We start from the raw sequence: 6,000 nt of genomic DNA on the forward strand, positions 1-6,000 counted from the left end.
CATTCTTCATAACTGCCGTCTACACTTTTGTAGACTACACTACACTTTTGTGCAACTTATCCCAATTTATCACCTGTAATCCCAGCGTTACTTTTCCTGGGCGCCCGATTAACCTCAAACCAGCAAGACCAGAGGGAGCAAAGACGACTCATACACCAGTTGGACCTGATCAACAGCCTTGTAATTTCTTGGTCCACCTCCATGTGAATGTTAATTCGTTCAGTTTCCCCCTCACTGTGTGTTACCACACAACAGGCAGAGATTCCTTTAAGTTTTGTTCTTCTGTGTAACCTATGAGCGAGAATATTAGATTGTTAGATTTGTTATCGTTTGTATCAGGACACCTCACAGTGTACTTTTCCATACACGACTGACATGATCTGGTAGGTTTAAAGCCCTCATGTGTTAGAACTGGTTAATATGTGAGTTCAGCAGCTCTGAGTGGTGCCACGGTGGCACCCTGAATCATAGTTTACAGCAGCCTTAACTGTTAAAATAAAATCAGAGAGCATGAATATAAGAAACAAACCAAATTGTTAGTGTACTGATTTTCTCGCAGAAAATAGCCAGATCCCTCCCCCTTGCTTAGGTGCACCAAGGCCACAGACCAGGCTTTAGTCTTTATGTGAGACTGCACAGTATTTTTATTATTTATGCTACTCACTGACAATGTATGTCACATTTTGGCTAACTTTAGCTTATAAGAGTGAACTCACACAAATCTCAAAAGAGATGTGATCCATAAAAAAAATAGATGTGCATGCTCATAGAGACCCAAAGATGATGACCAGACAACAGCAGCTGAAATAACAGTCAACACTTCTAATACATGAATGTCAGAGGCTATTGTTTGAAGCTATGGAGAAGTTTCAGTTAAGATAACCTGGGGAACGTAGTTCTTCTTACAACTGATGCTAAACCTTTAGCCTGCACAGGGTCTGGTCAGACTTTTTTGGGATGTGCTGTGGAGTCTTCCCCCATGGCCTCCATGGATCAGGTGGACCCTGTGACACCTCGGGCTCTTTGTGATGTGCTTTTGCAGTCTGGTGCTTGTGAGGCCATACTGCCACACTGGGGTGTGTGCTTTGTGTCTAACAAATTGTGTCTGTTTAAGTGGGTGGTACTTTACAAAGTCACATCCACATAATTGACAGGAAGTAAGTTTCCCAGCAGAGCTTTGTATTCTAACAAGATTATCATCAACATGGTTTTTATTGTTGTGGCTGTGTTGGTGTCACAGAGTGAAAGTCAATCAGAGCGGTTAGATGAAATATGGAGGCACAGCACTGGTTGTGTAATCCCAGACGTGTTACTGTGAAGGAACGTTTCTGTGGGTTAATTGTTGAAATGCTAGCTGTTTGGAATGCGACCATATTTCTTGCTGAGGGAATCTGTTATTCCCGTGGGCGTTTGAATCCGTTTGACTGTTTGGATTCCTCCATCAGCTGACGCAGAGGTCATCCAAACATCAGTGGCTGTGGATAATTAATGAGTTTCTTTGTATCATACTGTATTTGATTTAGATTTTTTCATGTTTTGGCCCTAACACACCAACTTCAATACTTTTGGAATAAAGTATCTGATCTTACAGCAAACTGTGGAGTGTGTCCCCCTGGTGCAGCATAGAGGGACTTCAAGTGTAGCGCAATAGAAATAGGGGGGAAAGGAGTAAATTTAAACAGAACAAAATATATATACAGCAAAAGAAACAATACGACCATGATGACCTTTATTTCACCAAAACTCAATGAAATTATCTACAGTGATGTGAAGAAGTGTTCGCCCCTCGTAAACCGAATAACTGGTTGGGCCATCCATAGCAGCAACAACTGCAATCAAGCGTTTGTGATAACTGGCAATGAGTTTTTTAAGGCTCTGTGGAGGAATTATGGTCCACTCATCTTTGCAGAATTGTTGCAAATGGAGAGAAGTGTAAAAACATACTGGGTGAAAAATGGTGAGTGAAGAAGAAACATGGGAAGCCCCCAGCAGCGTAGACCTACTGCAGCATAACTTAGGGAGGACTCAGGGTCAGCTGATCCAGCCCTAACTAAGTTTGAAGCCTAATCTTAAAAGTAGAGAGGGTATCTGCCTCCCATTCTCCTTTTTAATACTCTAGAAACCACAAGGTAAATAGCAGTCTGAGAGCTCTAATGGGGTGATATGGGTTTGAGCAGTCTTAAGATAAGATGGGGTCTGATTATTCAAGACCTTGTAAGTAAAAAGAGAATTTTGATCCATCTTTTATTGTTGATTGGTTTTGGAGTTTAGGACATGAACACTTTCGAGCTTGTAAACCACACCAGAAAGCGTTTGAGCAGTGTTGGTTTAGCGTGTTAACATAATAACTCAACAGAGGATGATGGGAGTTAGTGTCCTTAGTTTTTCATGTGTTTGCTCCCAAAAGGTGAAATGCTAAAGTAAGAGTTACGATATCTGAAGATGTCATTTGTAAGTTATGCCACTTATCATGAGTCAGCTACAACAAAAATATCAAATAATTATTAATATTTAAAAATATAAAAAACATTCCCTGTGGTGTTTTAAAGGCAGTGAACTTAGATGTGATAAGAATCCAGTTTCAGGCTGATCATCGTTACTATTTTTACTGACCTACTTATTTTAATTTCTATCTTTACGTTTAATCCTCTTTAATCGTCTTTGACTGTCACGTATTATTTCAGTAGGTCAGTTTGCGTACTTCATATTTATAGCCTTTGCTTTTTTTTATAACCATAGGTAGGAGCACTGGTCAGGTAGCATACCTGTGTGTGTGAGTGTGCGCTTGTTGACAAGAAAAGCCTGCCGTGGCACAGCATATTTTCCAAAGCGTTGGGTGTAGCACCGGTACATTTTGGTTTTTGACTGACAGATACACAATGTTTCTCTTTAATCCTGAGAAGAAATGAAACAAAGGGGCCCGCAGGAACGCTGAAGCGAAATGAAAAGAAAAAAAACAACGAGTTCGACAGCTAAGGGGAAGAGGCACCAGCTACTGTCAGCACTTCTTAGCCGCATCATTTTTCATGTGGGATTTATGAACGTCTGTGTGGTGCTCTAGAAAAACAAACTAAAACCGACCAATGCCTAAACTTAAACTGTAAGGGAGAGGAATTTACTTTAATCCTTATTTTTGCAGTCTCTGTGTCTCAGTAAAAGAAATATTGTGTTGTGATATTTCTATTGAGAAGTAAAAGGTCAACAAAGTTGTCAGGCCATAAATCTTTAGATTATTAACTGATTATTTATTTATTTATTATATATCCATTCCACAATCAGTAAAGACTTGTAGTTCTTTGTACATCTCTAGTGTTTGTGTCATTTGTATCTTTTAAATGCTTTCAAATTTCCTTTTTGTTCATTTCCTTTTTCTTTTCTGCAGTGTGATGCATTCAGTCAGAATCACTACGGCGTATTATTCGAATCTTTGCATTGACAAACTTTTCCTCTTTTGTTCTTTTTTATTTCTGCCTCATAGAAAATAAAAATGAACTGCTTCAAGAATAAATTGTTCATTTTGAATATAATATAAATGTGCATGAGGGATTACCAAAGTCAGTCCAGTTCAAACACTTTACACTGTTAGGGTCATTTTGACCAAAGAGAAATGATTTACCTGCTATAAAGCGCTATACAAATACAGGCTTTCTCAAACAGGTAAATCATGGTTACAAAAATATAGACTAAAGTCTACACTAGTGGTCACTCTAGTAGACTCCCTTTCATCAAAGTCAATCAATCACATAAGTGTCAGAATGGGGAAGAAAACTGATTTAAGTGACTCTTGGCTGGGATTTTCTTGCATAACTATCTCTAGGATTTACAACAAAAGGTCTGAAAAAGATAATGATGTCCAGTGAGCATCTCTGAATGCTCTTCTGCACAGATTAGGAGGCAATAAATCAGCAGCAACTCTGTGACGCTGTCGTGTTAATATGGACCAAAATCTTGGAGAATTGTTTCCTCTGAGATGAAAATTAGGTCAGTTCTGAAGGCCAAAATTGTCCAACCAAGTACTAGCAAAGGTGTACCTAATGAAGTGGCCAGTGAGTGTATACTACAGTGTCCCCGTCTAAATCTTTTTGACTGCTCCAATAATAATCACAGTATTTCACTGGTACTCTGATAGACTTTGATAAACTAGAGCATCAATTTCCTTCTTCTTCTCCTGGCCTGTTAGAGTAGATTTCACTGTTACATCACTGTTATATTAAAAACAACATTGCTCTGCATAATGAGTGACTACTGTCCTACATAATATAGGATCAAGTAGTTTTCTGCTAATAACACGAGGCAGTCTGAAAATCTCAACAGTCATCACAACACTGTTTATTTTAATTAGAAAAGGAAGGCTGTCTAAACAATAACCTGGAAGAAACTATTTTATTTGTGGACAGGTTGTTTCTAAAACATATGACTAACCACATACAAAAGGACACTAGCCTTTATTACTGCAGATGACTAAACATAATGATTTATATGTGCAAGGGAAAAGGGAAGGTCCAGGAATTCAGTCACAATCCAGGAAAACAGCAGATTTGCTCGGCAGTCCAAAAGCAAAAGGTGGCGCTGCTGAGCAATAAAAGTGAATGCACAGAAAAGTTGCTGCAGTTGTGAATCACCAGCACTCATCAACATGACTTTCTTATTTCTGTGAATTTGTTGTGGGTGTTACTTCACAGCTAACCCAGATCAACAGATCCTCCATCCACACAGTGTTTTTACTTCAGTTTTAGCTCATTAAAATAACCCGTTTTAATAAATAATAAGCAATCAGTGTTTTTCATTCCATACACCAGAGTCACCTGCACATATAAACAAGACAAAGAATAAATATGTAATAAGATTTGAGGAAACACCTGGAACAAAAAATGGGGAAACTGTTCTATTATAATAGTGTATTTTACATTGTACATACAATGTAACTAAGCAGATCATTATTAGTGCTATACTTAAGCAGGGTGCCTGAGCTTAAGTCTACATTATTTTATCCTTTGACTGTTTCTAATTAATCTAAATAACTACACTGTAACAGGTCAGATGACCATGTACACAAATAATTCAACATTTTAGAGTCTATTCAGGAGCCAACATTAAACACGTGAATGTTTTGTTTGTGAGTCTTTCACACCTAACCATTTATACATTTTTACGAAAAAATTGATTTTATGATTAATAACCAGCAGTTACATCAACTTGTATGCTTTTCCACATGAGACAGAAAGACTGAGTTCAGTGCCCTCAATTTACAGTAGACCGTTCTCACTCCCGAGGCGTAACATCCCGACGATTTGGAGAACGTGTTGCGGTGTTTACAGAGGTTCAGTAAAGGTCAACACTGCCACCTGCTGCCTAACTTGCAGACTTGCAAATTATTGCATACATCTGTACATAAAATGTAAAAGCACAGCTTTAAAGTCCATCACTGATCATTTTGGAAATTGAATCATCAAACTCCTTTTTTTGACAGCACTATCAACTGGTGTCAATATCCTACCATATCTATCTATCTATCAATAGATATACATATAGATAATATATACACACACTTATATATTTCAAATTAGTTTTTACTTTATGAAGATATTTATGTACACTGATCTTTGCTGCTGTATATCTGTGCAATATAGAAATATATGTATTTACCTGTGCAGTTATTTCTTACTATTATATGTATATACAGACAATTTTTTTCTTATATTCTTACATGTATATATATATATATTTAAATTTCTTTATATGGCATTACGTGGTTGATTATGGTTATTTCTCTGTTGTAACAATGCTGTAGTTAAATCACAAGAGAACTTAGCCGCGTGTAAGAAACAAAATTCAGAAATTCTTTCCTGCTGCTTGTTTAATTTGTGAAATAAAAATGCTGCGACGCCCTAAATAGTTTTTTAGAGTTAAAATGCTGTTTAAAACCTAAATCTAATGATGGAACTATATCAACCGTCTTTCAATCAAAATCAATGACAACAGTCAGATGTTTGCACCCCG

This window comes from Oreochromis niloticus, linkage group LG3 (assembly GCF_001858045.2).
Source record: "Oreochromis niloticus isolate F11D_XX linkage group LG3, O_niloticus_UMD_NMBU, whole genome shotgun sequence".
In the NCBI taxonomy this organism is placed as follows: Eukaryota; Metazoa; Chordata; class Actinopteri; order Cichliformes; family Cichlidae; genus Oreochromis; species Oreochromis niloticus.